Below are 16959 nucleotides of genomic sequence, written 5' to 3' on the forward strand. Positions count from 1 at the left end.
AGGGATGTCCAGCTGTCTACAGATGGGCATTGGGTCCCCATCACGCACTCCCCCTCATTCATGGTGATGTGATCCCACCCCCACTGCCTTTGTTGTTTGAGACCTGGTCTCCTCTGCCCTTCACGATCACCCATGTTGGTGTGCTGCTTCCGTGTGGGCAAAACCTTCCTCTAGTTCCTGAACGCTTCCTCCCCTCCCAATTCTACCTTGCGGACCTGGTTATACCAGAGGATGCACAGCTGTGCAGTAGGGATCTGGAAACAGGGAATCTAGGACGGATGAACCCCTCAACACCAGCGGTGGGAGTGGCGACACCGGGAGGGAAGTGGGTGTAGAAAGGGAGAACCGATCTTGGAGATCCATATGTAACCTCTTCTCTGGGAGATGGGCAATGGGAAGGTGGGTGAGGGGAGACGCCAGGCAGTGTAAGATAGGATAAAATAATTTTTTATAAACTACTAAGGGACCAGGGGGAAGGGGGGAGCGGGGAGGGAGGGAGAGGGGGAAAAAAGGAAACCGAGCTGATGCCAGGAACCCAAGTGGAAGGCGAATTTTGAGAATGACGAGTGCAACGAATGTATAAGGGTGCTTTGCTCAATTGATGTATGTATGGATTGTGATAAGAGTTGTATGAGCCCCAATGAAAAGATTTATTAATAAAAAATTAAAATAAGTAAAATAAAACCTGCATTCGATTGAATCACTTCTGTTAGGAAGCCTTGCTCAGAGTCAGGTTCACAGCCCCCACCACTGCCTCCAGACCCTCTTCACCTCCACCCTGGCCTCCTCAGGCCTTCCGCATCTCACAGCTGTTTAAACGCCCAGCACACCCCTGCCTCTGCCCTTGCTTCCCCATGCCCGCTGCCCTTTCCCCTGATACAGTTGCCACTCTGCTCAAATGTCCCCTTATCAGAGGCCTCCCTGATAAAACAGCAGCCACGTCATGCTCTGTCCCCACGCCCCGCTTTGTTTTACTTTTTCCGCCTTTCAATAAGCAGTTGTATGTTGGTTGCTCATTACTGTCCTCCTCATCTGGAATGGAAGCTCTGAGAAAACAGGGATTGGGGCCTGTGGTTTTGTGTGGCACAGCAGCGACAAGAAGAACCAAACCCACAGAAGCTCATTGCCCTCATGATGACCTCGTGTATCACAGAGCAGAACTGCCCCCTGGGGGTTTCTTTACGGGCTCGGATCGCCAGACCTTTCTTCTGCAGTCCTGTGGGGTGAATTTGAACCACCAACTTCAGGTCCATTGGTGTGCTGCGCTGATTTGCCATTGAGTCTGTGTGCAGGGTTTTCCGCACTATGATCTTTCAGGAGTGTGTTGTATCTGTCTTCCCAGGCACCTCTGAGCAAGTTCAGACCACCCACCTTTTAGGCAGACAAGAAACCATTTGTACCACCGGAGCCCCCTGGTTAGGTTAGTCATTAAGTGCAAACTGTTTGTAGCAGCCTGGGACCAGTTGCTAGTGTTGCCCCATAACCAATAAAAACCTCACTGCCATCAAGTGGATGCTGACCCATCGTGACCCTCCAGAACACAGTAGAACTGCCCCTGTGAGTTTCTCAGACTGTTCATTCTTTATAGGAGTAGAAAGGCCCGTCTTTCTCCCAGGGAGCAGCTACTGGTTTTGAACTGCTGACCTTATGGCAGGCAGCCAAATGTGTAACCTCTATGCTACCAGTGTTCCTGGGTTGGCTGGTGAACACCCGTAACATGCTATATTACTATCGTTACTCTTTTTCTTGCCTCAGTGTCTTTAGCTCATTTCCTCCAAAGAACTTGAGAGAGAGGCCCTGGAACTTTCCATGTGGAAAATGGTAAGTGTGTGTCAGACAAAGAGAAAAGCATGTGTTCATTAATTCGCCATCCACATCTGTGGGTGGATTCAGAAAACCGCCAGTTTCTTAGCTGCCTGACAATTAGTAAGAGCCTCCTGTAATGTTGAATATTTGACAAAAGCCACTTCTGCTATTTTCATGCAGCTTGGCAAATACACACACACCCCTCCCAATACTTCTGATATCTGTGACGCGCCCCATAGAGCCGAATGGAAACCCCAGTGAGAGGAAAAGAGAGAGGAGGTGACTCATGTTACATGGGAGGACCAGGAAGGCTCCTAAGGAGGTGACTTGGGCAGACAGGAAATGACAGATGTTTGATACATCTCGCTCGTGTGTCCTAGCTTGTGACCCCTCTCACACATAGCTCTTGGGGAGCCCAGTGCGTTAGATGCCGTAGCTGATGCCGTTGTTCATGTAGGGAAAGTTAAACAGAGAGGCAAAGTGACTTTTCCAGAGCCACAAAGCTAGTAAATCTGACTCTAGACTAGAGCTGGATCCCGACACCCCATCCCCAACCCCCCGCCCCCTAATCCTGTGCATCACTGCCTTATACATTGTAAAGGTGTGTTAGGAGCGAAAAAAGCATTCTGGGAAGATGGGTTCATATGCTGATACTTTTGCACTGAGCTCCCTAAACAGGGAATGAGGTTCTTGATGGCAAGGACCCCGCCATTTTCATTTTGGCATCTCCGACTTCTAAAGGTTTGTTGAATGAATGAATGAAGAAATGGATGCATGAGAGTGATCCTGCTGATGATAAAGCAGGGAGGCCATTATTCCAGGTGATGGAAACAAACTCCAGGTAGACTGGAGGTGGCCCAGAAGGCTCCCTAGAGGAGCCTAATAAAAGGGATGGGGAAGTTGCTTCACACACATAATTGCACATTGAGATGCCAGTAGGTCTGTGTTTTGGAGCTGAGGGCGAACTGCTGAGGGATGCAACGGGAGAGCTGATCACGAGCCAGGCCCTTATATGCTACATAGCATGATTAGGATACTGTGATCGTTAAGGTTTGGGATCAACCTGGCTGGGCCAGTTCTCAGTGGTTTGGCAGGTAGGACATAGAAATACCTTCATGATGAGATCTGCATCAATCAATTGAAAGAGTTTCCCTTGGGGGTGTGCCTACTTCCTATAAAGCAGATGCTGTGGAAAAGCCTTTGTGAGTTTTGCTGGGTTGGATTCTGCATCTGGTTCCTCATCTGACCTCTGGTTCTTTGGCATGAAGCCAGCAGCCTTCTGATCCTGGGAGTCATCGGCAGCTTGCCATCTTACCTGCTGGTCTTGAATTCATTCACCTCCGCAGTCAGAAATCTGCTGTGTGACCTGCTGGGCTTGGGGTCACGAGCCCCTGCATCTCTGTGAGTCAGGGGAAACCTGCAGCTTGACATCTGATGCACAGGCATGGAATCTGCCTGCCTTTGTAATTGTGTGGGGCATTTCCTTGACAGAAGGAATGCCCTGGTTTTGCCTCTCTGCATTACCCCGCCCAAGAGAGATGCTGTTGGCTGCAAGTAAGAGAAGACCCTGATGTGGCTGATTTAAACAATGAGGGCATTTGACAACTTCGCCTGCTAAGAAATCTGGAGCTGGTGTGGCTCCAGGCTTGGTTAATTCAACGACTCAACCATGCTATTAGGTCCTCCCAGCTTTCCACAACTTCAGCCATGAATGTAGTGGAACATACAGGAGGCAAGGTTTGGCATAACCAAACACCTTCAGGGAATGAGTCATTGGACATAGGGGAGCAGGACCATTGCCTTGGAGGACACCAAGGTCAATTGGCATAACATAGTTCACAACTACAGTGTCCTACCTCCTACTTTAGTGAGCTGTGGTTGGGGTCGTAAAAGCTTGTGAGCAGCACTTTAAAGTGCAACTATTGGTCTCTCCCTGCCTGGAGGAAAGAGAAGTGATGAAATTTGAAAGACATGTAGAAACAATTAGTCCAACAAACTAATGGACCAATGAGACCAGAAGAACTAGATGGTGCCCAACCACCGTGGCCAGCTGCTCTGAAAAAGATCATATTAGAAAGTCCTGGAGAGAGTGGGAGGAAAATGTGGAACACAGCTCTTTTATGAGAAAAGAACAGGTTTATTTGTTAGATGGAGACTAGTGGGGGATCCCTGCCTTTAGTCAGTCTTCAGGTCTGGGGCTGAACTCATCCCTGAGTTAGAATAATAAACCACTCAAGATAAAAACCATAGCATGTACCCAAGGACAGCGTTCAGAGGGTTAGGAAAGACAGAAGACTGGGAGCAGGAAGCACAGGGAGGAAGTGGAATAAGTGATGGGACATCGAGGGGACGGCAATGGATGAATTGACACAAAATTTGTAGAATCCTTGAACGTCAGACTGATTATCTGCTCTGTAAACCTTCACCTAATTTACAGCAAAAAGTGAAGAAAAAAAATTCCCGTAGAACGTTGCTAGTTTCATGGCCTAGAACTGCATTGGGCCCCCCACAAAATCAAATTATCCTGGACTCTAAATAGCGGTTCTCAACTTGTGGGTCGTGACCCCTTTGGGGGGTGGAGCGATCCTTTCACAGGGGTCACTCGATTCATAACAGTAGCAAAATGACAGTTATGAACTAACAGCAAAAATAATTTTATGGTGGGGGGGGTCACCACAACATGAGGAACTGTATGAAAGGGTCACCGCATTAGGAAGGTTGAGAACCACTGTCTTTCAGGAATGAGATCTGGGAGCCTCTGGATGTCACCGGTGTCTAGTGCATGACTACTTGCTGGAAGGTTGGCACCCAGAGGTGCTTCAGTGACAGGGTTGGCAATCTGCTTCCCCAAAGTCACCATCTAGAAAACTACTCTGCACACATGAGGTCCCCATGAGTCAGAATTGACTTTACTGAAATAGCAGCAATGAGAGTGATTTCTAAGCTAGGGGTGGAGTCACTTTTGCCTATGAGTGGATACCTGGACATATTCAGGGGTCTCTTAATTAGGAAGAAGGGTGTCTAATGGGTAGACTGTTAATTGAATGTAAATTCTGCTGCTGTTATCCCAAACAAACAAAACCCCAAGGCCAGCAAGTCAATTCTGATCAATCAAACCCTTACCCCCACCCAATAAAATAAGATAAAACAACAGCTAACTCACTGACACTGAGTGCTTGCCAACTCACAATGACCCTACAGGACAGAGCAGAAATGCCTCTGTGGGTTTCTAAGACTAAAACTCTTTATGAGTGTCGAAAGCCCCATCTTTCTCCGGTGGAGTGCCTGGTGGTTTTGAACTGTGAACCTTGCAGTTAGCAACCCAACCATTACCACTACCCCACCAGGGTTCCACATCTAATTAACAGCAACCCTAAATAGAGTTTCTGAGACTATAAATCTTTACCAAGGCAGACAGCCTCATCTTTCTCCAGAGGAGCAGCTGGTAGGTTTGAACCACCAACCTTGCAGCTAGAAGCCTAATGCTTATATCCCAAAGTACTACCAGGGCTCCTTGTTGTCATTACAGAAACCTAAAATTATAGCAGCTAAAATGACACTGTGGTTTATTTCTCTCTTATGAAACAGTCTTAGTGTCAGGAACCCAGGGTCCTTACATCTTGTTGCTCTACCATTCTGTGGTAGTTACATAATCTGGTTTCACCTTGAGACTATTAGAGTGAAGGGTGGAGTTTAGCCTGTCAGTCAGGTCACAGCTTGATGACATCATTTGGAGGCAGTAAAGATAAAAAGCTCACTAGAGGCCAGACCCACACTCTCTGCTACACATTCCTGTTGACAAGCCACATGGAGTTACGCTGATGGAGCCAGAGCCCTGGAGCTGGAAGGATCACATGGATATCCATGCAAGGGCTGAGATGTTTCCCCCACCACTGGATCCACATGTCTTTCCACCACTGGCCTGGGATCTTCCTGCATTTTTCATCATTGCATGTGTTGCGTGAGTCTGAAGAGGAATTTACAGCCATATGGACTAATATTGAAGTTATGCACTTGATCTGCACTGGACTGAAATGTTTTCTCAATACACAATTGCTCCTTGATATAAAGTTCTCTCTTACACACATATATGTGTCTATGAATTTGTTTCTCTCGTCAACCGGACTAACACACATTTGTAGGTGCAGATCTGCTCTCTGTGGTACGAGAGACACAGCACCCACCTGACTCCTAGCCCATGGGAAGAGCAAAGGGGGAAGGAAGAACATCCTCTATCCTTTGAAGAGCGTGGCATGCAACTGCCCTCCTGCACATTCCATTGGTCAGAACTTAGTCACATAGAGTAGCAAAGGAGACTGGGAAAGGTAGTCATTGCCCTAGACACCATGAGTCGTCCTCCTAAAATAGAGGTGTTGTCACTATGGGAAAATAGAGGATAAATATTACAGGACAGCCATCTAGCCCTGCCACATTAAGCAATCAGCAGTGCCTCCCCTGTGGGACACTGCTGGATCAGCCCATCCAAATCACAAAACAAATTATTGGTGTGATTAATAATATAAGGTTTACATTTCCTCTATATTAAAAAAATTAGAGCGAGTACCGTGTCGGTCACAGATGTGGTCAGTGACTAAATTACTGAATGAGTAACTGAACTGAAAGAAGTCCAGCGAGGTTGTCCTGTACAAGGGGACTTCAAAAAGTTCATGGAGAAGTGGAATTAAAGAGTTGATGGAATTTTAAGAAGATCCCTTGTTTGAATACAAGAGATTCCTGGGAGGTGTAGATGTTCAGCACTGTTACCCCAAGTGTTGGGCTCTTGCCCTGGAGTGACTGAGCCTGGTTAGCAACTACTCCAATTGGGAGAGAGAGAGAGAGAGAGAGAGAAACAGAACTTTATAGTAGGCTAGCCAAAGGAGGATCCTTCTCGTGACTAAGACCATTTGGTAGGTGCTTGAATAATTCCAATGTGCAGGCAATATTTATACTAATTTCTCCTGACAATATCAATCACATATTACATGAAGCTGGGCTATAATTCTTCAGACACACGACAGGCCACACAAAACCATAACATACAGTTGTATGAAAAACCGAGTGAGTACATAGCAAAAGAATCCTATAATTCATTGTCTTGACATGGACTTTCCAACTGACCACTCTCTCTCAATCTTATACAGTGAATGAGCACGCTGGAACTCCAGGATTAAAATAGTCATTAGCATTCCAAACAAGGGCCTAAACCCTAGGAAGCAGGGCAGCCTACAGAGACACATGTACAACAACATTGATTCTACTTCACATGGCTGCCTCCAAATCAAAATGGCTGCGGTCTTGCTCGCCACTCCCAGCACTCAGCACCTTGGAAGAAGGGCCTGTCGATCTTCTTCTGAAAAATATCAGCCCTTGGAAACCCCGTGGAGCACAACCCTCTGAAACAGCTGGGTTGGAGCCAACTGGACAGGACCTGATATTAATAAATAATAATAAAGAGGCTGTCCACTGAAGATCCTCTTCCCAGATCTCTGGATCAGAGGTCGCTGATTCTATAAGCGCCATGCGTAACAAAACCAACTTCAGTTGGCGGGTGCTTTGGCCTGGCAGAGACGAAGGGCCAGGAGAGGACTAACGAACGGTGCTGCTCTTCAGTGTCAACAGAATGACGTGATGTACAATTCTGGGCCAGGCATGAGCTCTGTACTACTCAGAAACCCAACACAATTAGAGAGTAAGAACCGATCCCCACTTGCTCTGTGTCTTCTAGTGTGCGTCATTTACGGACACCAGCTCCCCGTTGATATTGTCTAGTGATGTTAGGGTGAGAATTTTGACAGTTGTTCAATTTGGGACTGGAGGGACAGAGAGACCAAAGAGACTCAGAGTGAGTGGGTCCAAAAATCATGGAGCACAGAGAGCCCCTGTCAGTGAGGCACACATGTCCCTTGTCCCTGTGTCCCCAGGCACTGAGGGAATGAAGAGCGCCAGGCCTTCCATGTTTACTGAGCACCCAACCAAGTTTGAATTGGCACTTGATAGGATTTACCTCATTCGACCCACACAACCAGGGCTTCAAACAGGTTCCTTTTGGTTCTCCTCCAGTTGAGAATGTGTGTTGCTATACCACATATGCTAAATCTGAATTTAGATTTTCAGAATAATAATTTAATGAATTTAGTATTTAATCATAGTAATATAATAAAAGATCCCCTTCGAAATATTTTTAACGCCCTTTCAGTATATCTGGGATTGAGATGCAAACTCAAAGCAGGGGTCAAGTCAGAATGACCCATTTCAAAGCCTTGCCAAGAACCCAGGACAATTCTAGGATGGAAATTATATCCTTTAAAAAAAATCATTTTATTGGGGGCTTGTGCAACTCTTATCACAATCTATACATACATTCATCGTGTGAATCACATTTGTACATTTGTTGCCATCATCATTCTCAAAACATCTTCTTTCTACTTGAGTCCTTGGTATCAGCTCCTCATTTTCCCCCTCCCTCCCCCACCCTCCCTCCCTCACGAACCCTTGACAATTTATAAATTATTATTAGCTTTTCCATGTCTTACACTGTCCGGTCTCCCTTCACCCACTTTTCTGTTGTTTGTCCCCCAGGGAGGGGGTTCTATCTAGATCATTGTGATCGGTTCCCCCTTTCTCCCCCCAACTTTCCCTTACCCTTCTGATATCACTATTCTCATTATTGTCCCTGAGGGGTTTATCTGTGCTGGATTCCCTGTGTTTCCAGCTCTTATCTGTCCCAGTGTACATGCTCTGGTCTAGCTGGATGTGTGAGGTAGAATTGGAATCATGATCGTGGGGAGGGGGTGTGAAGCATTAAAGAACTAGTGGAAAGTTGTATGTTTCATTGGTGCTACACTGCGCCCTGACTGGCTCATCCCCTCCCCAAGACCCTCTGTAAGGAGAGGTCCAGTTGCCTACAGATGGGCTTTGGGTCTCTACTCTGCACTCCCCTTCATTCACAATGATAAGATATTTTGTTCTTTGATACCTGATACTTGAGCTTATCAACACCTCATGATCACACAGGCTGGTGTGCTTCTTCCATGAGGGCTTTGTTTCTTCTCAGCCAAATGGCCACTTGTTTATCTTCAAGTCTTTAAGACCCCAGATGCTATCTAGCTCTTTTGATAGCCGGGCACCATCAGCTTTCTTCACTGCATTTGCTTATGCACCCACTTTGTCTTCAGCAATTCTGTCTGGAAGGTGAGCATCATGGAATGCCAGGTTAATAGGGCAAACTGTTCTTGCATTGAGGGAGTACTAAACCTACAAATATATGTACATAGATCTATTTCCCCATCGTCATATATAAATATATTTTCATATGTATGTGCCTTTATTTAGACCTCTATAAATCCCCTTGCCTCCTAGTTCTTTCCTCTATTTCCTTTTGCTTTCCTATTATCCCATTATCATGTTCTTCCTTCATTTGGGTGTCAGTAATTCCTCTAGGTTACATTGCCTTTGATCAAGTCCTACCAGGCCTCCTATACCCTCCTCATCATCAATTTTAGATCACTTGTTGTTCCCTTGTCCTTGGGTTTGTTAACACTCACTTCCTTTCCCTCACCTCTCCCTCTCCCATGTCTGCTTCCCTGGAACCATCGGTCCTGTTGTTTATCTCCTCCAGATTGTTTATCTCACCTATCTTATCTAGATAGACCTGCAGAGATAATAATATGCACAAAAACAAGACAGAGAAAAACAAAGCAACAAAGCAAAAAAAAAAAAAAAGATAAGCCTGTAAATAGTTCAAGGTATGTTTGTTGACCTTTAGGAGTGTTTTCCGGTTGAGTCTGATGGGGTGCCAAGCCCTGGCCCCAAAGTCTATTTTTGGTATTCCCTGGTGACTTCATTGCTCTGCTCCCCTTGTTGTTCTGTTGCACATCCTTAGTGTTTCTCCTCAGTATGATGGGGTCAGATCAGGTGCAATTCCTGCACTACGTCTCCAGTGTTGCCCCCATAGTGCTCTGGGTCAGTAAGGCAGGTCATACCTCGTGGTGGGGCCAGCCCTATGGTCCTCTCTGTGCATGCGCTGCTCTGAGCAGGGATATCATCCTCAGGACTTGGTGGGTCAGGATGTGATCCCCTCTGTCTTCCTCCCCCTTCATTTGCTCCTGTGTGCTCTGATCAAACAAGTCCCTCTCCCTGAGCTATAGTTTCAGTGCTGTCCTCTGAAGTGAATTCTTCTGCCGGGAGGGGGGCTGTCTACTTACTTGGGATTGGGGCCAACCCCTCAGACCTCTCTAGGAAACTTTATCTTTATACCCATTTTGCAGGAAAGGAAACTGAGGCATAGGCAGTACTCCTTTTTGTTTGTAAATTGTTTTATTGAGGCTCTTACAGATATTATAACAATCCATAAATCAATTGTATCAAGCAAACTTGTACATATGTTGCCATCATCTAATTGAGCCCTTTGATAACAGCTCCTCTTTTTTCTCTTCCTACCGCCCTCGTGAACCCTTAATAATAATAATTATATATATACATATCTTACACCATCCAGTGTATCTCTCCACCCATATTTCTGTTATTCATCCCCTGGGGGCGGAGGCATTATACATCCATCATTGCTATCAGTTCCCCTTTCTCCCCTCCTCCCCACCTACCCATAACCTCATGGTATTGCTACTCCTGTTACTGTTTCTGAGGGGTTTATCTGCCCTGGATTCCATGTGTCGAAAGCACTTATCTGTACCAATGCACATATTCCAGTCTAGCAGGATTTGTGAGGGGGGAACTGGAGTTAGGGTTGTGGAGGGAGGAAACCTTAAAGAACTAGAGGAATGTTGAGTGTTTCATCGGTGCCATACTGCACCCTGGATTAATCGTCCCTTCCATGTGACCCTATTGTGAAGGAATGCCCAATTGTCTATAGATGGGCTCTGGGTCTCCACTTTGACCCCTCTCCTTCACAAAGATATATTGTTTGTTTTGAATCTTCTGATAACTGATCTCGTCAATACCTCATGATCACACAGGCTGGTGTGCTTCTTCCATGTGGGCTTCGTTACTTTCTTGTTAGATGGCCGCTTGTTTAACTTCAAGCCTTTAAGATCCCAGATACTATATCTTTTAATAGCCGGGCACCATCAGCTTTCTTCACCACATTTGCTTATGCACCCATTTGGTTTTCAGTGATTGTGTCCAGAAATTGGTATCACACAGTGTCAGGTTATGAGACTTAAGTAGAGGCCCAGAGTCTGTCTGCTACCTTGATACTTTTAACATATGAATATATATGTACATGGGCCAATATCCCTGTCTTTATGGATTAATATATTTATGTATACATGTCTACATTTCTACCTCTATATAGACACATATTAACACGTAAAGATAGGGATACCTCACTGCCATCAAGTTGACGTGAACTCATAGTAACCCTATAAAATAAAACTTCCCTGTGGGTTTCTGAGACTGTAACTCTTTACGAGTAGTGAGCCTTGTCTTTCTCCCACAGAGCAGCTTGTGGTTTCAAACTATTGACCTTGTGGTCAGCAGCCCATTGCATAACCACTACACCACCAGGCTCCTCTGTGATACAGGGTGCCTTAAACCAGTCACTTTGAGACCTCAGAGCAGAAGTGAGCCAAGTTGGGTGAAGTAGAATGCTGGGGGAAAAAAATTGGGAAAAGACAGGACCTCTTTCCCGAACCAACAGAGAGAGCACCTTCCCCTAGAACCGTGCCCTGAATGCCAACTTCTGGCCTCCGAAACGTGAGGAACTGAGTGTGTCTATTACAGCCATTCATGCGAGGTATTTGTGTCATAAAGAGACCATGAAGCAAGACCCGGTGGTGACCAGAGGGCCAAAAGGGACTAACCAAAGCCTCCTCATGCCCTTACTCCAGTCAAACCAGAAACCCCAACCCACCGCCATCAAGTCAATTCCACATCACAGGGATGCTGCGAAGGATTGCCCAGACTGTAAACCTTCGTGGGAGCAGATAGGGGGCTGGCGGGTTGGAACCGCTGACTTTGCAGTTAACAGCCCAATGGCTAACCCGCAGCACCACCCAGGCTCCTTTGCCTCAAGCCAGTCATTTCTAAATGTCTGGGCTTGTCTCTGAGTGTTTTCCTGAGTCTGGAGCCAAAAATGCAAAATAAGACGTATGAAGTCTATGTTTCATAAAGCTCAAGTCGCAGTGGGGCCTCACCTTACAGGGCAGGGACATTTCAAAGTCAGGCCGTAGAACGAGGGGAACTGATTGAATTCCAATTGCCCTTGATAGATCCTCAGAGAGGTCTGGGTGACACAGCTGAATGCATGCGTGCCAATTTCACTGAATGGCCAACGGGAGGTTTGTGCATTACACTGACTCACAATTTCCTCTCGAAAATCATAAGCAGCTATTTATTGCTTTGGGGTGAGGGATGCGTGGGCTGGAGTGTTCTCAGGGGAGAGGCATGTGAACCTCTGAAATGGTCTTCAAAATGTATCAAAACCTAAGACGACTGGATGGGTGGAGAGAAGGTGGTGTTTTGTTTTCTGGGGCTGCCAGAACACAAATACCACAAGGGGGTAGGTTGAAAGAACAGGCCTTAATTTTCTCACAGTTAGGAAGCTCGGAGTCCACATCAAGGGCTCGGCTGTGCTGATCCCATTCTGGTAGCTACCCCCACCCCTTCCACGGTTTCTTTGGCTTGTAGACAGTTTTCGCTCAGCATCTGTCTTCCCCAAGGGAGTGTCTGTGTCTAGTCTGCTCCTTTTGTCCCTTGGAGGTGGTGTGTAAGGGTGCTGCTGTCTTGTTAACAACGAGAAGCCTATTCCCGAACCAGAAGACAGTGCAGGTGTGCTGCGGCAGCAGCCGGCCGCAAAGCCTTGCCATTGGCCTGCTCCAGCTCACAGTGACCCCAAATGTGGAGGGGAGTGGACCTGTGGGGTTTCCCAGCCTGCGATCCTTATGCCAGCAGGTCACCAGGCCTTGCTCCCACGGCGTCTCTGGTGGATTCAAACTGCCGGGCTTTCTGTGTGCTGCGGAGCACTAACCCGCTGTGCCACCGCGATGTGGATTCCAACACGTGTTTTAGGGGGAGAGAGAGATTACAGAGGTGGTAGAGCAAGCTAGTAAGCGGTTGATGGTAGAATGCAGGGAGTTCACGGCATCTTCTTCAAAGTCTCCATTGGTTTGAAAAATTTAAGAAATAGAATGTGAGGAGGGGGAAAAATAGATATTTAACATTCTTACAAAGTTGCCAAACCAGCCCTGGCTGTTCGGGTGCTTGCAGGCCAGCTATCTCTTCTCCAGGGTGGCACCCAGAGAAGCACTGGTTGAGCACCTGATGAAGGATTGGTTTGAGTTTGGGGTTCATGTGCGGCTAAGTGCATCCTGATGCACAGAGTGCGGTGTGCTGTGGGCCCGGTGTGGGGTGTGCACCCAGAGCACCAGCTCTTCAAGCGGAGTGGGAAGCGAGACTGCCCACACTAGTTAAAGAAGCCTCTCTCCACCGCCAAGCAGCTGCGTTCTTGTGACTGATGACTTAGATTCGCACGTGATGTAGTTCCATTACGGTGGCGGCTCTTCAGTCGTCTTCTCCCTGAGGGCGACCTTGGGTAGAACCGAACAAAGCATTGCCTGGTCCTGGGCCATCTTCCGAACACACATTGCCATCCACTTCCAGACACACATCTCAAGCATGCAGTGCCTGGTCCTGTGCCACTCTCCAGGAGAAAGAAGGGGCTTTCCACTCCCGTAAAGAGTTATGGTCTCAGAAACCCACAGGGGCAGCCCTACCTTGTCCTATAGGGTCGCTGTGAGTCGGATCCTTCTGGTGTGGGATGCTGTGCCCTTGAACAGGACAAAGTCTAAAGTCCTAGGTCATGGGCAGCACATGGTCTGGGTCTAAGGCAGAAACGTGTGCCTGATGAGGAACATCACATGATTGGTTTGTTCCCATGGGGGTCTATACATGCAAAGGGTAAGCTTTTTTTGCTTCATGGCCGGTTGCCTCTCCTCATTGACTCCCTGACAGAATGAAGTTGCCTTCTCTGACACAGAGCCCCGCCACCATCACCACCTCTAGATTTGAATGTCCAGGACGGTTCCCTGAGCACCTGTTGATTTGGGGGGAGCCTGGCATAATCCCACCTGGTAGGGACTGATGGGTCTTCTCTCTCTCCCCTCCACACGAGAAACTGGCCTCCTCTGACGAAGTGTTTCTGAAGATGCTCCAAGAAGGGGCGATGGTGGGTGTTGGGCACCAAGCAGGGCTCCGCTGCATTGCTGGCAGACAGTGGCCTCATCCAATGTGTCCTTTTGTGACGGACAACCTTCACTCAGCATAGCGGTCTCCAGGCCTCTCCATATCACCAGGTGCTCCGTGGCTTCATCATGGTGTTTTAGGGACGCATTGCTTTCCGTTGTGCTTATGGGTCCAAGTCTGTTTGTTTTCAAATCCATCTTTCGACTGTAAGGCAGGCATTTGGGCTGTTTCCAGGTTCTTGCTCTTGTGAGCTGTGCCTTGATGAAGATGGAGGAGCATCTGATATGCCTCTTTGTACAGTGTTTCTTATGTCTTTGGGGTGCATGCCCCACAGAGGTATTGCTGAGCTGTGTGAGATCCCTGCTCTCAGTTGTGCTAAGGAGCAACATGGCATTTTCCACAACGGTGGGGCATCTTTACCAGCCCACCAGCAGCGGCTCAGCGTTCCTATCTCCCCACCCCCTCTCTAGCCCTTGTTGTTTTCTGGTTTGCTTTGTTTAGAATTGGGCTCTCGTTGTTGCTGTGGTCTCATTGTTTTGATGTGCATCTCCCCGGTGGCTAGTGACAGTGACGGCAGTTGTTCGTGTTTGTTCGCCTTTTGAGGGTCCTATTTGTTGAACTCTCTCTTGCCCATGTTTCAATGGGATTGTTGGGGTTTTTTATTTTGTTTTATTGAGGTGCTGCAAAACTCTATACATTTAGAAAGCTGTCTCATGTCTTCTGATGTGTCATCGACAAACACTTTTTCCCAATCAGTGGACTCACCTTTCATTTTTCGGATGCATGTTCTTATGCACAGCAGTGTCTTATTTTCAGTAGACCCCAACCATCTAGTTTGTAGAAGACTGTAAGAAGCAACTTTTTTGGGGGGGTGGGGGAGAAGGGGTAGAGAAACACAGAGAGGTGTTCTGGCCCTGGGAATAAACACCTGGGTGTGTGGACTGTCAGAGGAAACCAGCTTCTGACATCACAGGGTCCGTAGGTGCAATTGTACGGCTATAATACATAAAGAACATAGTAAAGTCATGGAAGACAGAGGAGAGAGAACAAAATGAAGACACATTTCCTGGTAACACGCTCACCTCAGGAATGGCCATGATCTCAGCGGACAAGTTCGCACAGAGAGAGGAAAGAATATATTTCTAACCAAAGCTTATATACACTTAGGGGGTGTGCAAGCCCCTCGGACTACAGGTAACCACACACATAACAGGAAGGGACTGTCCAATAAGTATACGCGTGATAGCTAGGTGTGTATAAGCAATAGGAAGGGGAGGGGCTAGGGATACACATGTGACCAAATGGGCAGACCCTAGATTCAACATGGCAGCCTAACCTGGGTCCTCCTTGAATTGGCTTGAACTTGTGTCTGGGCTCTCCTTCAGGGAAAAAAAAATCCACTGTCCTTATCAGAAAGGAGTGGGTCCTACTTAGGGTGGGACAGACTATAGAGTCTGATTATGGCTGATCACCCTTTGGGAGATAACCTCTAAGCAGCTGACCTCCCAGTGTACAGTCATTGAACATGTGTTGCACGCAGTGTCTTAGGTCTGGCATAGATTTAGGGGACAACCTGGGGGGGAAACGTTCTGCACCCACAAATCCCCCTTTTGTTTTATGTATGAAATTCAAATGAGCCACAGGGGCAACATGGTTTCTTTCTATACACTGAAAGCTGCCAAGGCAAAATTCATGACAATAATTTTGCAGCCAAGCCAAAAATTTGAGCTATGGAAAAGATGTTGGGTCCAGGCTTGGGGGATAAAATCTCCCCAGGTTCATCCACAATTGGGGGGTGGTTTTATAGACATTGGATGACATGGTGGGAAGAGACGGAGCACATAGGGGTGTCTGCTTCTATAGTAAAGCTGCCGGCTACACAGCAATCAGCTGTGTGCTTGTAAGAGGTAACTTTCGGATCTAGTGGGGAACAAGATGATGAGAATGTGTTCAGGACTCACCTTCAACCTCAAGGGTAAAGGCCTCCCTCCACCCCAGAAAGCCAGTCTGCCAAGCTTCTTAGTATGAGAATAAAGGATTTTCCCACGTTTGTTTTATGTATAAAATTCAAAGGAGCCATTGAGGCTACATGGTTTTCTTTCACACACCTACAGAAGCAGCACGAGCCTGTAAACATCAAAGGTATGATGATGAACAGCACCGTCAGACTGGAACTTAAGCTGGGTGAAATACTTTGAACCCAAGCATGTGGGTCCCACCTCTCCTATGCCATCCACCAATTGTTTAATCACATCAGTGCTAGGGGATGCCTTAGGTCTATCTTTGAACGTATTGAAAATATCCTTTTTTGCTGATTAATATTCAAATGAGATGTTTCCCTTAAACCCTTGCAAATGTTTTCTAATCAAATACCAATCATGCAATGTCTTATTATATGGGTAAGAGCTCACACAGAAATCAGTTGCATTCCAATCGCATTTTAGCATTAGTTGATGCTGCAAGTCCATAATTTGATTGTCTGGTAATGAACAGCCTGTTGTAGTAGTCCAGTCACTATTGTATAAAACGTTCCATTTTGAGAGAGGCCCAGAGTGTCTCTTAGACAGCATCAGCAAATCAGCAATGGCAGAAATGCCTCAGCAGGCAACAATTGCCATTCTCAGGAATCTGCGAGGACTTCTTGGCATTTTGGATGACTTCAACAACAGGACAGAGGCTGCTGGGCTGTTCTCTCAACTCTCAGGTCATAGCATCAGCTTCCTTTTTTTCTGGGTCTTGCTGACTGAAGAGAAATCCACCTATCTCCTTTGCCTGTGAAAACATAAACAAATAGTCCCTCCCTTTGGGCTGTTAGCAACCTGGAAACAGAAACACGTTTAAGCTTGCGTGGTTTCTTCAGCTTTTCCTTGTCCTTCATCTTTCTCCAAAAGTGGCTCTTAAGGGGTGACCATGTGCTTTCTTCTGCAAAAACATGAATGAACAGCCCATCCTACA

This window comes from Tenrec ecaudatus, chromosome 12, assembly GCF_050624435.1.
Source record: "Tenrec ecaudatus isolate mTenEca1 chromosome 12, mTenEca1.hap1, whole genome shotgun sequence".
Lineage (NCBI taxonomy): Eukaryota > Metazoa > Chordata > Mammalia > Afrosoricida > Tenrecidae > Tenrec > Tenrec ecaudatus.